The sequence below is a fragment of the Peromyscus maniculatus genome, chromosome 11, assembly GCF_049852395.1.
Source record: "Peromyscus maniculatus bairdii isolate BWxNUB_F1_BW_parent chromosome 11, HU_Pman_BW_mat_3.1, whole genome shotgun sequence".
In the NCBI taxonomy this organism is placed as follows: Eukaryota; Metazoa; Chordata; class Mammalia; order Rodentia; family Cricetidae; genus Peromyscus; species Peromyscus maniculatus.
The window spans coordinates 78330232-78354871 of NC_134862.1; the positions used below are offsets into that span (position 1 = coordinate 78330232).

At 42.7% G+C, this 24640-nt stretch overlaps 1 pseudogene; it reads left to right on the forward strand.

The window, feature by feature from the left end:
- Positions 1-20465: 20465 nt before the first annotated feature.
- On the forward strand, positions 20466-21538 carry LOC107402861 (large ribosomal subunit protein uL23 pseudogene; annotated as a pseudogene).
- The last annotated feature ends 3102 nt before the right edge of the window (positions 21539-24640 follow it).

A 24640-nucleotide genomic window follows, 5' to 3' on the forward strand; every position in this document is an offset into this window, starting at 1 on the left:
TTGGTAAGGCTTGACTTCCCAAAAGCAACCTGGAGGAGAATTGAGAGTCAAGGAGGAGATGTTGAAGGAGTTATCTGTTAAGATGATCCATCCAGACTCGCAGCACATTAAGTGATCTAAGCATCCGATGGCATGGAGGTATGGGGAAGGGGCATCTTAGATCAGATTAGAATACAGGGGGAATCTGGGAAGTCTCAGATATGGGAGGGACATAGGCACTGAAGAGCTGAAAGCAGCAGCCTAGAGGAAGACCAGGGGAGATAGATAGGGAGCTGGCCAAGAAGCCCAGGAGGCCACAAGAGAAGCAGAGCATCATGCATTGCTGTAGAATAATATTTTAAGGTGTGTTACTTTTGTTTATGTTGCACTTATTTAACTCTGTGAAGCTGTGTTACTGTGCCCATCTAAAACACCTGATGGTCTAATAAAGAACTGAAGGGCCAATAGCAAGGCAGGAGAAAGGATAGGTGGGACCAGCAGGCAGAGAGAATATATAGAAGGAGAAATCTAGGAATGAGAGAGGAAGGAGGAGGACATCAGGGGTCAGCTACCTAGCTACACAGCCAGCCATTGACGAGGAGTAAGAGTAAGATTTACAGAAGTAAGAGAATGGGAAAAGTCCAGAGGCAAAAGGTAGATGGGATAATTTAAGTTAAGAAAAGCTGGGAAGAAACAAGCCAAGCTAAGGCTGGGCATTTATAATTCAGAATAAGCCTCTGTGTGAGATTTATTTGGGAGCTGGGTGGTGGGCCCCCAAAAGAGCAAAAACAAACAACGGTACAGAAAGAATAGGAGACAAATGGCTTAGGAATGGGTGCCGCCACTGGTCATACTGTCTTCCTCCCGGGAGCACAAGTCCTCAGTTACCATTCCCCAGCTTGACAGTGAACTTGAAAGTAAGGATCCTGTCTAATGCCTCTGGAGTTCTTCATATGGTCCACATTTTTCAAGATCCAAGCAGGGCAAAAAGTGAACTCTCTGGAGAATTTTAGGGTATTCCTTTATTGGCTGCAGTTAACGTTCAGCTAGCACCTTGTCTTGTTCCTACCAGCAACAGACAGACACACAGCAATTACGACTGGAATGAAGCTGAATTGATTGGCACCACTCTGGATGCTTCAGGCATGCAGCAGGCATGTTGGTGAAGTAAGCGGAAGTTTCTCCATTTCTCAAAGCATCCTTGGTGTAGACAGATATAGTGATACTCTCTAGGAAGGCACAGATGTGAAGTGGATACAGCAGCTCTCTATGCCATCCTGCCCTCAACTGAACCCTTCTTGGTTGAACACAGGAAAAGCAAAGATGTTGAGGGAAAAAGGATGCTGGAAGGGACCAGACTCTCTGCTCATCTCAGGGAGGGGAGATTTACCTAACAGAGTAGCTGGTGTGGAGGGAAAAGCCCCAAAGCCTCCCTAAAAGTAAAAGCACCATCTCTACTGCTGTTTATTGCCTCCTCTGCCTCAATGCATCTGTTTCCATTTGAAGCAAATGCAAACCTCCCTTTTCTCTGTTGACATCAAAGCCAGAGATCCGGGTTCAGCTTATTGTCATAGCTGCTATCATTAATAATACTTACGACCGTGATTACCATGCCATCTACACTGAGCTCTAGAAGAGGGAAGTACAGGCTGCAGACAATAGGAACCAGATCTCACAGGATGCAAGGGAACGTTCCTGTTGCCATAGGCTCACACCAGGTTTCCAGCAGAAACCCACTAAGCAGAAATCCAAGTGGTCACTGGATGCAACTTTCTTGGGGAGATGGAAGCAGCCGGCTGGGGTAGGTTGTGTGGTTCCCAGTTGGCAGCTACAATCGACTACTCTGGGGATTGTTCTTCCCTTCTATTTTCAGTGTGAATACAGTGTGGGGCCCATCCATCTCCTTCACTCCTTGCTTTCTGTTATCACCCTCCCGGAATCTGAGTGACAAACCATGACCTTTCACCAGTTGCAACAATGCACAGATTTGTGAGAACTGAACTGACTCAACACAGCGCACAAAATTATAAAGGACCTTGGAGGTCTCAAAAAAAGTAAGTCAGATGATAGACATGAATGAAAAAAAAATAGTCTAGGCTGTATTTCCTTTCTGTATTTTTCTTGGTGGTTCATGGGAACTGGACAGGAAACCAAGAGTCAGGGGGAAGATTCCCAGTGGCACAGAGCTGCCTCTATCCATTTGGGCCCTGCTTAGAATCCCTAAAAGGACAGAACTGAGTCAAGCTTAGCTTATGGTGGAAAGATATGACCGCAGCATTGAGAGTGTTTCAAGTTTATATAAAGAGACACACAACTGTATTGGCACCCAAATTATGGAATCATCAAAAACTAAAATGTACAATCATATTAGAATAGGATGTTTTCTGTATGTTCCTGGCTTTCACTGTCACTAGGCCATCTATTTCTTCTCTTTCCCACTCACTCTGGCACCTGAAGTTCTTAATGCAGGAAGCTGTTTGCTGGTTCCTAAATCCATCACACATCTATCTACCCAGGCTGGCCTTCCCTAGAGCCCATCTCAGAATCTGAGCCAATCCATCCTCTCAAACCTTACCTGAGTTCCGTCTAACCCAGAAGGATGTCCCTTGACTTTTCTGAGGGGAAGTTCACTTTTCTCCACCCTTCCATTCTACTATGAGGGACTGATGAGTGCCCGGGGATGTTTGTGTTGTGTCCGACTGCACTGAATCCTTTGCCAGGAAGGGCTAGGAAGACGGGTATTAGAAGGGTGAAAAGCACATCATCTGTTCTCAGTCAATGTGGAGGAGTGGAGAAATCCTCTTCCATTGGTTTGTGACAAATTGAGCAGGTTTTCCATGACCAAAAGCCCACCAAAGCCCACCAACCAGTCCTACAACACGCACAGTGGACAAGGAGAAGGGCAAGGAAAAGCAGATGTTCACAAATCCATTCTTACCCGGCAAAATAAATGGACCAAGAAGTACGAATGGTGAAATGTTAACAGCAATTCAATCTCAAGTAGGCAGGGAGAAGAGCATGCTAGTTTGATGTTTAACTACTCAGGGTACGCACATTCTGTGGTGAATGTGCCTTCCACTGCTCTCCACAGATGTGCCCCCACTGGATTCTGAGAGGCTGGCATAAAATTATTTCACTGAACTGTGACTTCCTATAATAGCCTTAAAATTACCACTGTATCTACAACAAAAAACAACATTTTTCTACGTTGTACTCAAGGTCCTTGTTATTAGTGTCTATACTATATAAACTCCACTCAGAATCTGGTGTCATCCCTAACTAATGAATATGCATTTTTCTTTCAAGACAGTGAGGGTAAATTTCACTTTTGCCTTGGATTCTTGGACGATCAAAAGTTATCATAAGTATATATATTTATTTATCATAACACTTCATCTCTAATTGCTAATTTTAATAACATTTTTCTTTTTCTGACAACTTCTATGCATGTGTAATTTTTTTTAATATTTTAAGCTATGCCAAGTCCACACAGGATATAGGCAGATTATAAATCATACACTAAATGAAAAGTAAATATAAAGAACAACTGAGCACTATTAGGAATGAGGCAGGCAATGCTGTTAGACTAGTAACTCTCCCAGACTCAGCCTATCGATTTTAATTATAGGAAATAGTCAGTACCTATCATGTTTTATTTTTAATAATGGTGGAAATATATTGTAATCTTAATTTTTTCATTCCCATGGGTCAGTTTTAGAATGTTTGCTATTTCATTATTCTGTGTGCATTGGCCTAAATTTTCACTCTACCACATTGATTTCCAGACTCAACCGCACATTCCACTCATTTGTGGAGATTATAAATACTCTCTGCCCACCAACACACACACATAAAATCCTTACCTCATGCGCCGGGGCGGTGGTGGCACACACCTTTAATCCCAGCACTCGGGAGGCAGAGGCAGGCGGATCTCTGTGAGTTCAAGGCCAGTCTGGTCTACAGAGTGAGATCCAGGACAGGCACCAAAACTACACAGAGAAACCCTGTCTTGAAAACAACAACAACAAAAAAGTTATAATTACTTAAGCTGGGCGGTGGTGGCACGGGCCTTTAATCCCAGCACTCGGGAGGCAGAGCCAGGCAGATCTCTATGAGTTCGAGGCCAGCCTCTGCTACCAAGTGAGTTCCAGGAAAGGTGCAAAGCTACACAGAGAAACCCTGTCTGGAAAAAAAAAAATCCTTACCTTACCCCTAAACAAATAAAGCAGAAAAAAAATAAAGCAACCACAGGACGATTGGGTGATGGTTAGTTGGTTATTTGAATGGATTTGTGGATTTGTGTGTTGTAACCCTGTCAAAACACTGAAGACTGAGGAGAGAAGCTGGGTAAAGAAATTCCATGTGAATCAAGAGACAGCGTGAGCCGGGCGGTGGTGGTGCACGCCTTTAATCCCAGCACTCAGGAGGCAGAGGCAGGCGAATTTCTGTGAGTTCGAGGCCAGCCTGGTCTCCAAAGCAAGTTCCAGGAAAGGCGCAAAGCTACACAGAGAAACCCTGTTTCGAAAAGACCAAGAAGACAGAGAGAGAGAGAAAGAGAGAGAGAGAGAGAGAGAGAGAGAGAGAGAGAGAGAGAGAGAGAGAGAGAGAGAGAAACACTTGGGCATGGAAAAGGCGGCATCTAAGAACTATGGACAAGTTGTAGAAATAATTTGACTGCCTATTCTAACTGTCTAGAAGTTCATGGAGTTGTACAAACTTTGGGTCTGGTAAATTTTGGTATGCAGTGTTTTTATTTAAGTATTTTATAATGAAGTTTATAATTTTTTTAAAAAAATTGCTTAGTTGTTATGTGTCTATCACTCATCCATCTCCACCACCATAGTTCATTTAGGACACTCCTGATTGGTTCATAATTCAGCCACTCTGGACCATGATTCTATAGGTTGTATTGCCATATTGAAAACACCCAAAAATATAAGCAAAGTACACAATATATATGTATGAACATGTCATTCAAAAAAAGCCATTGCTTTGTATGCTTACTAAATATTTACTTAAAAGAGAATGTGGTGACAAAATACATTATTTACAGCCTTGAAAAGGTATGGGCTACATTTAGATATAGGTGAAAAATGGATGGTGGAAGATAAGTGGTCTTCTTAGGGCAGAAAATATCTCTTAGAACTAAACACAGACATCAGAATTTCTTTTTTTTTTCTGTTGCTTCTACTTCACTTTTTTATTTTTAATATTTTTATTTTATAATTAATTTATTTTTACATATCAGCCACAGATTCCCCTGTCCTGCCTCCTCCCAGCCCCCAGCCCTCACCCCCAATCCACCCCCCATTCCCACCTCCTTCAAGGCAAGGTCTCCCCTGGGGAGTCAGCCCAGTCTGGTAGATTCAGCAGAGGCAGGTCCAGCCCCTCCACCCTACACCAAGGCTGAGCAAAATGTCTCAGCATAGACCTCAGGTTCCAAAAAGCTAGCTCATGCACCAAGGACAGGTCCTGGTTCTACTGCCTGGGGACCTTCCAAATAGTTCAAGTCAATCAACTGTCCTACCCATCCAGAGGCCTGGTCCAGTTCCATGGGGGCTCCTCAGCCATTGGTTCACAGTTCATGGGTTTCCACTAGTCTGGCTATTTGTCCCTGTGCTTTTTCCATTCATGGTCTCAATATCTCTTACTCATATACTCCTTCCTCTTTCTTGCCGATTGGACTCACGGAGGTCCACCTGGGGCTTGGCCGTGGATCTCTGCATCTGCTTCCATCAGTCACTGGATGAGAGTTCTATCATGACAGTAACTTTGGAAATCAGTATGGTGCTTTCTTAGAAAATTGGGAATCACCCTCCCTCAAGACCCAGCTATACCACTCTTGGACATATACCCAAGGAATGCTCAGTCATACCACAAGGACACATGCTCAACTATATTCATAGCAGCATTATTTGTAATAGCCAGAACCTGGAAACAACCTAGATGCTCTTCAACTGAAGAATGGATAAATAAAATGTGGTACATATACACAATGGAGTACTACTCAGCAGAGAAAAACAATGACATCATGAGGTTTGCAGGCAGGTGAATGGAACTAGAAAATATCATCCTGAGTGAGGTAACCCAGACTCAGAAAGACAAACATGGTATGTACTCACTCATAAGTGGATAGTAGATGTAGATCAGAGGATGGCCAGACTGCAACTTACAGCTCCAAGGAGGCTACCTGGCAGGGAGGACCCTTGGAGGGACATGGGGATCGCCCAGAGAAAGAGAGGTGGATGAGATCTATATGAGCAACCTGGAGGTGAGGGGGGGCAGGTAATGGATGGCAAGGGTTGGGGGAAAGAGAGCAGGAAATCCCAGCTGGATAGGGAACAGAGTGGGAGAGCAGGGAAGGAGATAACATGATGGGTGGGAACCCCATGGGAATGGGAAGAGGCAGAGTGCTGGAGAGGTCCCCAGAAATCCACAAAGATACCTTCACAATAGACTACTGGCAATGGTTGAGAGAAGACCCAAGCTGGCCTACACTGGTGATCAGATGACCGGACATCAGAATTTCTTAAAGCTTGCCAGATAATTCTCCTGGAGAGCTTCGGTTGGAGCCCACAGCTCTACAGCGGCTACTCATTAATGCTTTAGGCCCTTCTACATGCAGATCTAGTAGACTCCATCAACCTCATCTAGTTGTCAAGAGGACCCTATGCTGCCCACCCTAAAACCTAAGAGACTGGTCCCAAGCTGATATTCTTACTAGATCCCCAAGCTTTGGTCATCCCAGTCTCCAATCCTGATGCCTCAGGATTACTTGGAGTTAAAAATGGGAGTCCTATGGCCCCACTCTTCACCCCTGTGACATTATCAGATGCCATCTCTTCTACCTCTTTTCTGAGTAGGCACAGAAACAGCTTAGTAGACAGGCCCTCCGAACCCTTGGGTGGGAAACCTTTTGTGCTCGTGGAGTTTCTTCTTTCCCAAAACATCAAAGTGGAGTGGCTAGAAGGGAGACTTCTCTCCTCACTTCTTCCCATTCTGTTCTCGCAATGTTTTTCCAGTCTGCCAAACTATCTGTAAGCAGACGTCTCCTTCAATTCTAAATGCTTGGCAATGGCTGGCCTTGCCTTTGGAGACCTGGGCATCTCCCACCTTGGCTGAGCAGCCTGAAGAGCTAGTGATGTAAGCCAGATGCCGAGTGCTTCAGGCTGAGCCTGACATCATCCTCTTGTCAAGGACTCCCCATCTCCTGCCATTGGCCGCTTCTGGGCATGCCGAAGTTCAAGGTGGACACTTAGCACATTTATTACATACGGGGTTTATTAGATAACTGGGCTCCGTGGTGATAAATTGGTTGTGTGCTTCATTTAGACTCTCAATGCTCGGCAGGTTTTTCTAATTTAGTTTTGCCATGGCTCAGCCAAGATGAGATTCAGGAGAAGGAAAAGGGAGAAAGAGAGAGCGAACAAAAAGCTTGTGCTGTATATCAAGTCCTTGCTCTGCCTCTTGCAGGCTTGGAAATGAAGGGCCTTTTAAGCTGCCATCCTCAACAGCATCCACAGAGCTGTCTTCTGGGAGATGTGCTTTTCTTAACGGGCCCCCACTCTTTCATGATGACGCCCCCATTCATTATGAATAGCTGCTGCTCTAAGCCTGTCACTTTTTTCTTCCTTTTAAGTTTGGATTTAAATGTGCACACACAAACACACACACACACACACACACACACACACACACACACACACACACACATCTCTCAGCACCACCGAGCAACACAGATGGGTAAGAAGAAGGAAGAGTCTTGCAGAAAGGAGGTAGGAGAGGGTTGCTGGTTGGGTCCTGTGTGGATTGCTCCATACCTGCAGCCTTTGAGAGCCTTCAGATCTCTCCCGCTCCAAGCGAACACTAGGGCATTGAAGGCTGCTTTGAAATGTGGCAGGCTCTGAGTGCCTACGTGCGCACTCATGCAATGAAACACAAAAATCTATTTCCCTATCAGAGTGACTGACGTTTCTTTCCTCCTTAATGCAGGCCTTGATCTTTCCCTGACTGAATTTTCTGATCCCCTCCAGCTTGCCTTATCAGTAAATGAACTCTCATCAAAGGACATGGATATCAAGTGGTTCTGGATGCCAGGCTTGGCTTAGCCTATTAAAGCCACTGACCACTTCCCAAAGGCGACATGCATGGAGCAGATGCTAACTCAATAGCTTTCAGTGGGGCAATCCCACAATGCCATTTTCCTCCTTCTTTTAAAAACTTGGAAAGCAGATGCATGTGTGTTTCTCCCACCTCTCTAGTGTCTGTGGAGTAATTCCCCACGGGGAGCACTTGACTACAGCCCACGCCACCACCATCTATACCAACCCCACCAATTTCACTCATCCTACTATGTAAGTAAGGGTGAGGTTTTGTAAAAATATGAGCAGTGCCTAATAGATAAGCCCTGGGCTGTTTTGATAACGAGATACCCACATTCAAAAAACATTCCTGACTTATATTTAGGTAAGCTGTTTAACTTTCTTAAACCTTCTTTTCCCACCATGAATAAAGGGGTAAAAGGCTATCCAAAGGGTACAAAGAGTTGTGCTCTCCTGTGCTGTGAGGCTGATGTTATTAAGATTTCAATTTTAAGCAGGGCGGTGGTGGCACGTGCCTTTAATCCCAGCACTCAGGAGGCAGAGGCAGGCGGATCTCTGTGAGTTCGAGGCCAGCCTGGTCTCCAAATTGAGTTCCGGGAAAGGCACAAAGCTACACAGAGAAACCCTGTCTCGGGGGAAAAAAAAAAGATTTCAATTTTAAGCATTCATTGTCATGACTATCTACCTCTCTACTAAACAACTTGAAATTATCCATGCTCATTTTGATAAACTCTTCAAGATCTTACATCATCAAGGACTGGGTAGAGAGAGCAGTAGCTGGAGGATGGGATGGTGAATGACTGAGCAGAACAAGACATTACATTGTTGTCTGAATGACAGAGGGCTGAAGGACCAGGAAATGCACCTTCCATGACTCAAGGCTCCCCATTCTAGGCTGTGTATTTTGTTTTGGTTTGGAATTCAGAATTTTCTGTTCATATTTATGTTTACATGGTAGCAACTTTTCCTTTGAATATTAAATTGAAGTACAGCTTATAATTTATGACATCTTTAGAAGTCAGAACTTGACACTATTTCAGAACAACAACAAAAAAAAACCCTATTTCAGAACAGAATATGTCATTTGCAACCCTACTCAGTGGACTTATTTCCATTTTTACTCAGAATGGCCAACCAAGATGGGGCTAAGCCTTCCTGTTGGGTGTCATTATCCTTAGCAGTGAGGGAAGTTACAGAAACCTGCATCATTCCTGAAACCTCCTGAGCTACCTGATGGCATCATGGGAATATCTCATCTGACTCTCTAGAGAGTAACTGACCAGAACTCAAAAATCACAACACAGCAATTCTTTTTTTTGGGGGGGGGGATTTTATTTTATTTTATTTATTATTATGAAATTTTCTAATCACTTTACATACCAATCACAGATCCTCCCCTCTTCCCTCTTCCCTCTTCCCACCCCCAGCCTTCCCCCACAACCCACCTCCCACCCCCACATTTTCCAAGTCAAGGTCTCCCATGGGGAGTCAGCAGAGCCTGGCACATTCAGCTGAGGCAGGTCCAAGCCCCTCCCCGCTGCACCAAGGCTGTTCAGGGTGTCACACCCTAGACACTGGGCTCCAAAAAGCCTGCCCATGCACCAGGGATGGATACTGATCTTCCTGCCTAGGGGCCCCCCATACAGTTCAAGCTAAACAACTATTTCCTGTATCCAGAGGGCCTAGACTAGTCCTATGGGGGCTCCACAGTTATTAGTCCACAATTCTTGGGTTTCCACTAGACAACACAGTAATTCTACCAAATGTGCAAGCATTTGTAAAGACCTGTTCCATATGCTTCAGAACTCCATCCTTCATTTACATTCCTTCTTCTGTCTTTGGAAATTGGCTACTGACATTTCCTGAGTCACCATCTGCCAGGTAAAAACTTGGGATAGTATGATAGCTAATACTGTCATCCTGAGAAGATCCAGAATCACAGAAAGAGTAAGCCTCTAGGCATGTCTGTAATGGATTACTGCATTGGGCTAGTTGAGGTGAGGAACATGGCCTAAGATGTCAGACTGCATGAAAAGCAGAAAAGGAAGTGAGCATCAGCGACCATTGCTCTCTGCTTCCTGGCTATAGATGCAATGTGGCCAGATGACTCACATCTCTATTGATGTGATTTCCCAACCATGATGGACCATGCTCTCAACAGTGAGACAAAAATAAACACTTCCTTTCTTAAGTTGCCTTGGCCAGGCATATCCTCACCACAACGAGAAAAGTAACATGTATATACACAAAGATGAGCACGTTCTCAAACATTTTATCCTCTGATCAAAGGCAAAAACTAGAAAGATCTATTTTCTACATATGAAGCTATATGGTGTGTTCGCCTCAGAATAACATAGGTTTGGATTTCTTATTCCCAATTTATGGGTGGAGAAGCAATGTTACACATTGTGAAGAGAATCCAAATGATCCCATCGGAGAGAGAAGTGAGTATTTAAACCTCTCTGAACAGTGCAATCTAGTTCTGCTCCAGCTTCCCTGATCTTCACACCTTTCTCTACTTTTTCTTTTGTTTGCCGACTTGTCTCTTATTGTTTCTAGCATCCTATATCATTTAGCCACTTTTTAATGAAACTTTTTCTTTCTTGGCATTTCAATCCACTGGATCACCACAGTGTCCATTTTGTTAAGTGGCTGCACACAGATGTTTAAATACATTGAAGGAGCTGGAGGGAGGGAACTTGGGAAAGGCTGGAGGGAGGAAAGGGGGAAAGCAACATAATTATATTTTAATTATAATGATAAAAATATACAGCTACTGGACAGCTGGGTTTGTGGATGATACGGAAGCCTAGATTTTTCTTCCCCTTGTAATGCTAGTGTGTCAACAACGGTATTTACAGACTTCAGGGAAATGTTAAGTGAGTTCACAGAAACAACTAAAATTATTGATTAAATCTAGGTATGAAAGGCAAAAGTATTCCTTCAGGGTTTATCAAAGTCTGACCCACAGGGGTCACTTCTGCCAGGATTGTTAAAAATGCTGGTTCCTGGGCCCCTTCCTGAGCACACTACATTGATGACTAGGAACTTGAAAATGTGCATTTTAACCCATCTGCCCGGCTACTGGTGTGCACTCCAAAGTTTGGGAATCACTGAGGAGTTACAGATGGAAGTCAAGCCTTGGGAAACAGCAATATTAAATATTTTTGTAGATAAAAATTTGAGGAACAGATGTATTCAGTCATTTGTCCCAAATCACATGGCCAATAAGTCAGGATTTGGTGTCGAGGCCTTTTCTGGTGAATTTTATTGGCTTTAGGGAATCATCTTTTACCCTTTAACGTCCCTCCAACACAGCACTTCATCAATAAATGTTTACTGAACAAGCCAATGGCTTATACTGTGGAGTGAGGCTGAGTGATTGCCCTAACTCTCACAACTCTTGGCAGCTGAGGATCTTCATTTATATGAACTTCCTCCCAGCCAACCCTTGAAATCCCAGACTTTAAAACCCAGGCTCTGGCAAAGACAAGAAACAGACAGACTGCCACGACTCTGCTCATGGCAAGGTCTGTCCCTGTCTGGCCAGTAGAGAGTTCATCATGGGACAGTAACGGCATAGGAGTAGGAAGAAAGCAAGAAAAATATAGAAGGCCGTGAACGGCTCCAATCTGGCCAGAGTATTTGTTCTACACACCCCTCTATCTCTGTCTCTGTCTCTCTGTGTCTGTCTCTCTGTCTGTGTCGGTCTCTCTGTCTCTCTCTGTCTCTCTCTGTCTCTCTCTGTCTCTCTCTCTCTCTCTCTCTCTCTCTCTCTCTCTCTCTCTCTCTCTCTCTCTCTCTCGGCATCCTTAAGGCTAACTTGGCTTTCAATCAAGTGCCTGTACCACATATCCAATTCTGTGGCTCCATCATTGCTTTACATTTCCAACCAAGGGCTTAATTGCAACAACAATAAAAGCAAGAAGATTAAGTTTTATTTTTACCACAAGTTTCAAAAAAGAGAAAGGAGGGGGGAGGAAAAGACAGAAAACACACTCTGACAACATCCCATGTCCTGTCACATCCTATTTTTACAGGATAGCTGTGGGGTGTGTGATCCACAGCCAGAAATAAAACAGGACTGGAAGAGTCAGCCATCTGTCTGGAAGCTCACACAGTCCCAGATGGTACTTCCTTTCTGGCTTTCTGGTAACAATCTCCTCTGTCTAACGAAATGAGGCAGAAATTGCCCAGTGAGTTAGTGGGGTTGATGGACCCTCATCCTCCCAGCTCTGGCACTGGGACCTGAGATTCCCTCAGCGATACCAAGCTTATTTGTGCATATTATCTTACCTTTGCTTTTGTCATGCACCAGACCTATTCCTCTGAGGTAATTCTCCACCACAGCTGCTTTGGCCTGAGTTTTTCAAAGGGAGGAACCATTTCCTCCCCCTCCCCTTCAGGTGGCACCCCATCCTAGGCCACCTGAAGGATAATACGTTTTTTGTGCCCTACACACAGTAGGGATAAATGCTCCCTGACTGGCTGATTGACTTACTAATATTCAAGCACCTGGCTGGAGACAAACAGTTCTTCACGAGTGTGACAACTGTGGCCTGCCTTGGCCTCCTCTCTTAGTTACTTTTGAATTGCCGTGATAAACCACCATGAACACGGCAACTTCGAATTTGCCTTATGGCTTCAGAGGGTTAAAGTGCATGAGGGCAGAGCAAAGGGACAGCAAAAAGTTCACATCTTGATCCACAACTACAAGACAGAGAACGAGCACTGGGAATTGCACCAATCTTTTGAAACCAGAAACCCCACACCCAGTGACACACCTCCTCTGACAGGTCACGCCTTGTGGTCTTTCCCAAACCCCCCACCAGGGGACCAACCAAGTCTTCAAATGTATGAACCTGTGAGAGTGACTCTCACTCAGACCACCACATCTCCCCCATCGCTTCCCTAGAGGCACTTCTTTGAAGATCAATACCCCAACCTAAGTGTACACGATTTTAAAGCTGGGAACCATGGGTAGGAAGAACAAAAGTACCTGTTTCGTGTCCTAACGACCCCTGGATTGCACTCAGACCCCACTTGGACTGTACTGCTATTAGAATTAGGACTTTAGGCAAAGAAAATATTTCAACTTCAGGAATCTTACATTTCTTATTTTATATAATAGATTTAGAACCCTTTTGGGTACCACACATTTTCTCAGAATCACTTGAAAAGCTGGTGATGACAGTTTGCAAGGATCACACCCTGCACCTAGTTTCTGATTCAATGGCTCTAATATGAAGTCTAAGAATTTTTGCTTGGACAAGTTTCCAAATGGTGGTATTGCTACAGAGCCTGGAACCACACTCTGAGGAACCCAGCACATGCTATCACACAGCAAGGATTCAAAAATGTTTGTCTACATGAGTAAATACATAAGCAAACTGGCAAAGGAATGGGAAATAGGTAACTCTGACACGAGTCATAACTATGGACTATAAGGCTGCCTCTTTTTTTGAGATTTAGAATCATTGAGTTTTGACACTATATAGGACTCTCCACAGCCTACCAACATACAAACAAGAGACTGGAAGTCCAAGCCAAAAAAATTTTGCTTTCCAACTTATAAAATCTTAATAAGCTGAGAAAACAACCCAAAGACTTTATGGAAGGCTAACTCTAACAATGAAGTTTGAAATAAAATGCTTGCTTTCTTCGTGGTAAGGGTATTTTAGCCCTGGGAAGTTAAAGATTAAGAAAGTAAGATGATATGGCTTTTGTATATATTTAAGTCCCTTTATATTAAAAGCACTCTACAGTAGCAAACAAAAAAAAATCTTCACACTCATGCTTCAGTTCACAACAATTTAGATTTTTGTTGTTTTTGTTTGCTTTTGCAATCAACCTTATCTATCGCCTGTTTTTAAAGTGCCGTAAAAACAAACTGGCTTTGCTTTTACTTGTGAGTTATTGTTGGTTTTCCTAGTTAGGCATCAACAAGGGTTTGCCTTTGCTTGAATAAGGAAATTTACAAAGAGGTAAACTAAGGCTGAGCATCATCATAAATGAAGGGCTTCTGTGGATTTCTCCAAATCCCAGTATGCAGTACTGGAAGTCAACAATTAGTAAGCTGAGATTTTTTAACATTTCCTCTTAAACCCTTCCTATGAACAAATAATACGGAGACATTTTTAAACTCAATAAAAATGTCATTGATCCATGTATCACGTGTTGATATCCCCCACTCTAGCTTGTCAGAGCTCATTAATTGCTGTGCAGCCTTCAGAATGCAAGAGACATTGCAGAATGGCTAGATCAAGCCAATCAAGCCATTTAAACATGCAATCCATTCCATATTTCTGTGGCAAGAGTCTGTTCTACATCCTCTTGGAAACTGATATTAAAAGATGAGATGATGATGATTTCCAAGTCCATTAGATTCTTATTGTATTTCAACCACTTATATTTACTGAGTAGCATATGAAAACTTACACTGAATGAGGATGATAACTATGAAAAGAGTCTTGAAAGTGTTCACAGGAAGGTTGTCTTTGAGGGAAGGGGAACTAGTTTTCTGCTAGTATGCTGAGATCACCTTCAAACCACCATCTAGGGAAGTGGACTCCAAATAGAAAGTAACAGCCTCCCTAATCGAGGAGGCAGATCTACACACTAGACTGCAGGAGCAGCTGTACTCTGTGAGCTAGAAACTGGAAGAGGAAATGGTCAAGTAACAAACAACTCCCCAAACTCTGAGTGCATGGGGTTTTTTTTGTTGGGGGAGAGGAGGGTTAGCCAAACACATTTCATTTTGCAGGCTGAGACTCCTTGAAGCTGGCAGAGGTTGAGTTCAGGAAGGATTGAGTGGAATGGGCATCCTAAAGCCTCCACAGCAACGACGGAGCTCTGTCAAGCAAGAGCAAGGAATAAATACCCCAAACTCACAGTTGGAAACCCAGAAATATCATGCCTTAGAAGAGTGGCTACTCACAACCCACCTTAAAGTGGCCTTAGATCAGCACTTGAGAGGATCAAGCTGATGTGTCAGTGAATGAACTGTCTCCCAGAACAAAGCTCAATACTATGTAAAGGAAAAGAACAAAACAATGTATCAGTCTCTATGCAGTAAGAGATGGTAGATGTTCAAAGAAGCAGGAAAAGCACATTTAATTAAGAAGGATTAAATGAAAAAGAAAAGCCTGGGACTGGGGGGGATGAAATTACTGTACAAAAATCTTAAAGGACTCTTAGAGTTATATCAAAGTATGGTCTGCCTGTCCTTGTGATGTGTTTCTAGACTTTGAAGTACAGAAAGGCCAGCCCATCCTCGGACTTCAGAATCCTGACCCAGTCCTACTATAACCAAATAATTAAGGCTAATATTGAAAGGATAAAGTGTGGCAAAGTGGGTACCTTCGGGGGGCCTGCCAGGGGATGCCCCTAAGAGAGCATGCCCTGGTGCAACGGAGTTGGTGTGAGAGGTTTATTGGGGGAGGCGGGAGTGAAAGTGAAAGGCTTGGAGTGGAGACATAAGAGAGGCAAGCAGGCAGACAGACAGACTGACAAGAAAGCAAGAGGAGCAAGAAGGGCAAGAGAGGGGACTTGAGGGATGGGTACTTTTAAGGAGTGCATGTGTCATATATGTGAGAAGGCACCTGGCAGCCAGTGATGACTGACTGCCGAGGCAGGCCCGGGGGGGAGCCAACAAATATGAACAGGAAGTTGGGCTTAGCTTATAGGTGTGATGTCATTCGAAGGGAAATCTGGCCCTCCTGTCTTCTCTCCAGATCTGATAAACCATGTATAGCCATGAGAAAAACATTACACGAACATTGAGAAACATTGTACGAAACAATGGACCTGCTCCAATCCATAAGATAGATTGACATAGACCAGAGACGAAAAGAAGGCAAAAAGACCAAATGGAATAGAGTACACTAGATGGAATCTTGGACTAGGAAAAGAAGATGGAGGGAAGAGAGACCAAATTCAAATAAATTTTACTTCATAACAGCAAATAGTGTTGATCCTTACTGTAAATGTGGGCACAGTAAAGAAAACACCCAATGGCTACTCCATTAGGGTGAAGGTTTCTATTGTGGTAAGAAAGAAAGTGCAACCAGAGGCATCTGGAAGAGTTCAGAGCAGAGAGAAGAGGAAGCGGACTGGACATGGCCAGGGCTATCTCTTAAGAGCAGAGAGAAGAGGAAGCGGAATGAACATGGCCAGGGCTATCTCTTAAGAGCAGAGAGAAGAGGAAGAATAGCAGAAAATGGCAAGAAAGAGAATAATAGAGAATCTTGGGCAGAGGGGTGGGAAATTACTCCTTTCCACAAGTTCCTGAAGAATGCTGGCTTTTATCTAACTCGCCAGAAATCCTTCTATAGTCTAGCTTGATCTAAGCCAACACTGTCATGTCTGGACATAAGCACTTCCTGAGACGTAACACTTACTAGTGACAAATCCACCATAGAGGTGCAAGATATTAGCCATAGATACAAATGTGTGACAACACACAGCTTTCACTATACTGTGCTAGTTTACTAGGAATTTATAACTAATCTAAAACAGCATGGATGTTCAATAAATTACAAAGTGCTTCCTCAAACTTCTTTGGGAAAGGAGCAAAGGAAATGATGGATACAATAAATAAACAGATAAGAGATTGCAACAGAGACAAGTAATTTGTTAAATATTAAAATTATTCAACTGAGTAAAAATTTGAGTGTACTAATGAAGTCACAAGTGGTAAATATGACAAATTAATAACTGATGAAGGAATGTATATAAGAAACAAGGGTATGAAAGGAAACTGATGAAGGAATGTATATAAGAAACAAGGGAGGTCTAGTACCCTCCTCCTGGATGCGGGGGGGAGGGGGGGGCGCAGGAAGAGGAAGGACAGGACAATCCGTGGCTGATATGTAAAATTAAATTAATTATAAAATTAAAAAAAAATAAAATTAAATTAAAAAAAGAAACAAGGGTAAGAAAGGAAGCAGACAATAAATATTAAATGAGACAATATTAAGTGGTCTGACATTCATGGCATTGGAATTAAAGATGTAGCAGAGTGTGGTGGTATTGTGTTCCCCAAAATATTGTGCACCCTAATAAACTTATCTGGGGTCAGAGACAGAACAGCCACAACATTAAACATAGAAGTTAGGCAGTGGTAGCACATGCCTTTAATCCTAGCATTCCAGAGGCAGAAATCCATGTGTTCAAGGATACAGCCAAGCATGGTGACTCACGCCTTTAATCCCAAAAAGCAAGCCTTTAATCCCAGGGAGTGAGGCAGAAAGCAGAAAGGTATATAAGGCGTGAGGAGCAGGAACTAGAAGCATTTGGCTGGTTAAGCATTTGGCTGGTTAAGCATTTGGCTGGTTAAGCATTTGGCTGGTTAAGCATTTGGCTGGTTAAGCTTTTAGGTTTCGAGCAGCCGTTCAGCTGAGAGCCATTCGGATATGAGGACACAGAGGCTTCCAGTCTGAGGAAACAAGATCAGCTGAGAAGTTGGCCAGGTGAGTTTAGCTGTGGCTTGTTCTGGTTCTCTGATCTTCCAGTTCACCCCAATAACTGGCTTCAGGTTTGATTTTATTAATAAGACTTTAAGATTCCTGCTACAGCAGAGAAAAAAGAGATATAAAAGAAAACAATAATTAACAGTTCTTGTTAATTTGGTTTGAAAAATCAGTTGAATATAAAAGGCTCAATAAATTTCAATCAGAAAACTCAACGAGGTATATTTTAGTGAAACTGATAGATTCTGAAGGCAAAGGCAAGCTCATGAAACAATTAGAAAAAGAAGACATGGAGGGCACCAATTAGAAAATCCACTGCTGACTTTTCATCTGAAACACTAAAGTTAAAATATAAGAGAATGGCCATTTTAAAGATGACAGTAGGGAAAAATTAACTGCTTATTCTGCAACAATACGTAAAGTGTCTTTCAAAACTGGGATAAAAGAGATTTTTTTTTCTCAGCTGAGAAACTTTACCAGCAATAAATCCACACAAGAAAGTAAGTATTTAAGGAAGTCTGTGAAGCTAAATGGAGATAATAGGAGATAGAATTAGTAGCCACAGGGAGAGATGGGGGTGACCAGATAGAGTAAAATGTGTTTATGTTAAAGTTAGAATGATTTCTTTAAATTGTAATGGGCTACTTAGTCAAAGTAACAAAGATGTGCTATGCAATTTATGACAATCAGACATAGAAAATGTTTACACAGTATCACAAAGATGGTCAGGATTGAGTGTAAATATACATGCTGGAATTATTATATACAAAGAAGTGTAATGTTAATTCAGCATTTACTAGGATAAGTTATACATGTGTATTATAATTATCCATAGAAACACAAATACAAATAACTAACTATAATAAAGAAACATGGTTAATGGGGCTGGAGAGATGGCTCAGTAGTTAAGAGCATATGTTGCTCTTTCAGAGGACCCAAGTTCAGTTCCCAACACCTGCATCAGATGACTCACTACCACCTGTAACTCTAGCTCCAGGGGTCCTGACAACCTCTTCTGGTCTCCCTGGGCACTTGCACACCACACACACACACACACACACACACACACACACACACACACACACACACTAAAAAATAAATATTTTAAAAGAAATGTTGCTAAAAAGCCCATTTGAGACACTGGATCCTTTAAAGATATGCTTCATCTACTGAAGAAACATGAAAAAGAAATTATGATTAGGGACATAGTTTAGTTAGTAAAATGCTTGCCTTGAAAGCAGAAGGATGTGAGTTTAGTCCCCAGAATTCATGCTAAAAAAGAAGTAGAGAAAGAAAAAAGATGCGTATGGAAGCATGTATTTGCAAGCCTAGCAGGGGAGGCAGCAACTGGCCAACAACCTGGCTTACCAGGGAAGTTCCAAGTTAGAGAAAGATATTGTCTCAATAAAAGAAAGACAGTATCTGAAAACTGACATGACTTCTGACCTCCACTCTCACAAACATCACACACATACACTCACACACACATACACATATGTATTTCACACACACACACACACACACACATCGAAGGAGAAAAGACAGATAAAACAAACAGAACACAAACAACAGACTCACACTTAACCATATTAAGGTGTTAAATGTAAAGGAGCAAACATTATATTAAAAGGCAGAGATCATGAGATTGGGTTTTAAGAAGTTAACCTGGGCATGACTATACACTGTATCCCAGATTTTCAATTTAAATCTAAGTACACTGATAAATTAAAATAGAAGGGTTGGGAAGTATGTTCCACTGAATCATAAGAATGCTGAAGTTGTTATTTTAATGACACACAGACACCAGCATGAAAAGTTTTACTAGCACTAAGTAGAAACAGCGAATGGCAATAAATGAGCCAATTCATCAAAAGATGATCCTGAACCTCGGTGTGCTTAATAACATGTCATCATCAGAACACATGATGTCAAAAGTAAAGACAGACAAAAGCTCAATAGAGCTTCAGACACTGCTCTCTCAATAATAGACCAGACACAAACAGAAAACTCAGGAAGGGTGCCAAGATCTGAATAGCATTGACCAGCAGCAGCTCAATCTAGTTAGAACACTCCATGACATCTTCAGAATACATCATTTTCACAGTGTATGTGAAGTGTTTTGAAAGAACCAAATACTATACCATAAAAACAACCTGATGTATATTTAAAGCACTTCAATCAAATACAGCACGCTCTGGGAAAAATGAACAAACGTGTTTGTCTTTTTTACTCTTCAGTAGTGAGATTAAGGAATACTCTTAAAATCACCCGTGAGTCAGAGTAAAGAGCACAAAAGAAGTATTTCCAGCAAATGATCTGAAACATACATGCACATACAGACATGCAGGGTGCACTTTAAAGAGTGCTAAGTATGTAAGTTCAATAATAGAGGGCTGGCCTAGCACGAGTGAGGTCCTGGGTTTGATCCTTAGCACTACTTAGAAAACAAAGGCCAGAGGGCAGGGAAATACTTTAAAGGAAATGTATATCTTCAAATGCTTATATTATCATATATATTATGTATATATATATATATATGATTTAAAGATTAATGATCTAATCTTCATCTATATTAAGTACAGAGTGAGAAATGGGATTGAAATCAGTGAACTAGCAAAGAGACACAGAAAAAGAAAGAAAGGAAAGAAGGAAGGAAGGAAGGAAGGAAGGAAGGAAGGAAGGAAAGAAGGAGGGAGGGAAGGAAGGAAGGAAGGAAGGAAGGAAGAGAGGGAAAGAAAGAAAATTACTGAACTAAACCTAGTGATTTGCTAAAGAGTATATTGGGAGAGTTACAAGCTAGGGTCTCTGGTCTTTTCCTTTGTCTAAATGCAACATGTGAAGCTGCTGAGGTGTTCTGCAGCTCCTCAGGCCACCAGCCCAAAACATATGTGACACCCAATAGAGGCACCGCAGAAAGAAGCTGGGTCCTTGGAATATGGTTGAAATCTTGCATCCCCTTCCTTAATGTCTCATTACAAGCTTTTCACCAAGATTCGCCAAACGAAGAAGGAAGCTCCTGCCCCTCCCAAAGCCGAAGCCAAAGTGAAGGCCTTGAAAGCGGAGAAGGCAGTGATGAAAGGTGTCCACAGCCACAAAAAGAAGAAGATCCGCATGTCACCCACCTTCCGGGGCCCAAGACCCTGCGGCTCCGGAGGCAGCCCAAATATCCTCAAAAGAGCGCGCCCAGGAGAAACAAGCTTCACCACTATGCCATCATCAAATTCCCCCGACCACTGAGTCAGTCATGAAGAAGACAGAAGGCAACAACACACTTGTGTTCATTGTGATGTCAAGGCCAACAAGCACCAGGTCAACCAGGCTGGGAAGACACTCTCTGACATGGATGTGGCCAAAGTCAACACCCTCATAAGGTCGGACAGAGAGAAGAAGGCATATGTTCGGTTGGCTCCTGACTATGATGCTCTGGATGTTGCCAACAAAAATGGGATCATCTAAACTGACTCCAGCTGGCTAATTCTAAATATACTTTTTCACCATTAAAAAAAAAAGTCTCATTACAAAAACAATGCAATGTCTTTGCTCAAGCCACTCTAAGATGAATTTTCTCTTAAATACCATCCCAAACGTCCTAACGGGCTCACAATCAGAATTACAAATAAGATGCACTAGGAACAGAGAACCTTGAGTGTGCAACAAAGAAACTCATTCTGTGAGGCAGGAAGGAGAGCGACAAACAGGAAGAGAGAGACCTGTACTCAACAGAGTGAAAGTATGGGAGTTTGTTTTTAAGGTTTATTCATTTCTGTTTTATGCGTGTGCATGATTTGCCTGCATGCATGCATTGTATGCACTGTGCAATGCCAAGTGCTTAAGGAGGCCAAAAAAGAGTGCCAGATCCCCCAGAACTGGAGTTACTGACAGTTGTGAGCCACGATGTGGGTCCTTGGAACTGAACCCAGGTCCTCCACCATGACAGCAAGTGCTCATAGCCTCTAAGCCCTTTCTTCAGCCCCACCAGGAACTTTCCATACCATAATACTATTTAAACTAATTCCAGGATCAGTAGCTCCTTCTTCTTTGGCTGGACCAGTAAGGCACATGAAAAGATATTGGAAATGAATTCATTCAAAACCATTCCATTATCCCACTCACAAAGCCACTAGATCTTAGATTTCCTAAAAAGATTCCAGTCAGTGTTCGCAAGAGTCAGGAAGTCACACATTGTAGACATCTCTCACTATAGGGTTAGGAAGGGAGCTTTGCTAGTCTCCGAGGAGAAAGCTCAGGAAGCATGTAAGAAAAAGCAAGATCTTCAAAGGTATTAACTTGTGTTTCTGGTGCTTTAAACCTGGGGCCTTGCTGGCTCTGAAGGGACACCATCACCCCTCACAGTTTGTCACTTCCTAGATGCAGCAGAGGACTTGTCTGAAAACCTACCTTCAAAAATTAGCATTTATTTTTATTTTTAATTGTATCTATGCATGGATGTCTTAAGGGCGGGGTAGCAGAAAATCTGTGCACGTGAGCACAGTTGCCCACAGAGGCCAGAAGAAGGCACTGGACTCCCTGGAACTAGAGTTACAAGCAGTTAAGAACCAACAAACATGGGTTCTGAGAACCCAATTTAGATACTATACAAGAACAGTATATATGCTGTTTAATTGCTGATCTCTTTCTCCAGCCCCACCTCAATACTTTCTTTCCATTTTTTATGTTTAGAAAAAAAAAACTGAAATAGAAATTTATCACTCCCACTCCCTTTCCTTCCTGCAGCCCCTCCCAGCTGTCTCCCTGTGTCTCCCACTCTCAAGTTGATATCCTCCTTTTCTTTGATTATTGTTGTTACATACATATGTGTATGTGTGTATATAAGTGTGTGTCTGCACACGTACATAAAAATACAACCTACTGAGTCCACTTTTTCTCTTGTGTGTATCCGGTTTCAGTGCTGACCACTCTGCATAGGACAACTAACAAGGGGATTCATCCCTGGGAGGATTCTTCTCCCAGCAGTCAGTAGTGGCCTGTAGTTCTTTGTCTAGGGGTGGGGCCCCTGGAAGTTTCTCTGTTTCCACATTAACATGTCTGTATTGCTATTGCCTTTGTTCTTGTCGTGTTTCTGCAGCCATTTATGGGAGAGTCTGGTTCACAGCCCACTTCCTGGTCCCCTGGCTCTCACAGTCTTTCCACCCCCCTGTTCTGTGATCTTCCCCGAGCTATAGATGCAGGAACTGTGATGTAGATGTATTCGCTGGGGCTGGGCTCTGTGCAGTCCATTGACTCTGCATTGTGTCCAGTGGTGATGAGCTCCAAATGGGGGGAAGACAGTGGGGGTCAATACAGAAGGAGAAGAGACAAGCTACACATAATACCAAGGTTGTTTGAATAAAACCTTGAGGAATTATATTATCCCACACACACATATACACACACAATCTTAAAGGAAGTTAAGTCACTTGGGCTGACAGCGCTCCTCACAAGAACCATAAACTAACAAAACCCCCAGTAGCAGGCATAAGAAACCTCTTTTTGAATGGTTGATTAAGGGTAGGCCAAATGACTCCCCCAAACAATATAAATGATAGGTGTAGCCCTTGGTTACCTCTCGGGGCTTATGGGTGGGCCCCTATTGCTGAAGGTACCGCACACTTAGGACACAGGACTGAGATGACTCAAGAGGGATCTGACCTGAGAACCTCTTTCCTGTGGTCAAGCTTCCACAGTTCCAAAAAATACCATGCTAGCTGTCAAGGAAGAGAAGCAATTAAACAGTCCTACTCAGTTGCAACACCTGTGAACACATGACAAGGTATACATGAAGGTGCAATGAGGGTTTTCACATGCCCATGGCAACTAACAGCTGTCGAGTTGGACTTAAGACCCAGAGAGAAGTCAAGCCTGATACTGGAAACCTAGCCAGCTTCTCAGCGATAGTGAGGTATAGACCTTAGAAAGGACTCTACCATGGATACTTTGCTAAACAAGCATAAATCCTTATTACATTCTAAATCCTATCCTTACACTCACAGCTAAGTGTGGCTACCAACCTTCATTAAAGAGGCCTCTATCTACAGAAAATGGAGACCATCATAGAAAACATACTTTTATATGCAATCCAACCAGTCAAAGGCTACTACTCCACTAGCCCTTCATTTGACTCTTACAATCCTGGCCACTATTTCCCCTACCCTAACTACAGAGCACCAGCTCCTCCACCCATAATTTATACTAGCCAATCCTAAACATTCAAAGCCTGGCTTTCCCAATCCTTCCCGTGGAAACTGTAATAAAGGCTCTTGGCCTCCTGTAGCATGGACCCTCTTCTCTTCGGAGAAAGAATCTTGCAGTGTAGTTAGTAATCACTTGGTGTGCCAGTCTATCATGCCTGAACAACAATAATAAACATCTGCATTTCAGAGCAGAAAAGAAACAAATAGCATAAAGAAAACTCATTGCTACGTCTAAATAATGTTCAAATTGTATCAAAATTCTGTGACATCAACATTGTTTACCAGGCCCACATCCTTTCACTGGTCTCACACTTAGTGATGCCCCGCAAACTTGACTACAGTGAGAAGCATCTGCTCCCCCGACATCAGCCTAAGAGTGAAAGTTCAGGCTTAAAGTTAGTGTATGTAATCGCTGTTCAATGCCACAGTGATAGGTCTCAAAGGCTCTGCCTCCCCTGCCATGGGTACATTCCCCTTTGTCAAGAAGATTCTTGTTGAAACTAACCATAATTCACTGGGATTTTTATAGTCTTTTATTTCTTTCCTGCTCCATTAGTTAGAGGCGATCTACCTGCCCTATTGTTAATTCTAAACGTGCTGTGGTATCAAGGGGCTCCATATTTTTATTCTAGTAGCATAGAAACCATTCCTCCACTAACCTGTCCTTGCAGCCCATCTTATTCATGGACTGATTTTCTTTATTCCTAAAACATTCTATGATGTGACTATAAACTAACCTCATCTATCAAGACTCTTATACTAAATAATGTGCCATGCAAACTCCAAAGACAATGCATGATAGTTCATTCCAGAGTCAAATATGAGCAACCATGGCCCAGGAACACAGATTCAAGTTACTCCTAATTCCATGTACCAATGTGGCAGCATTTTGATAAAG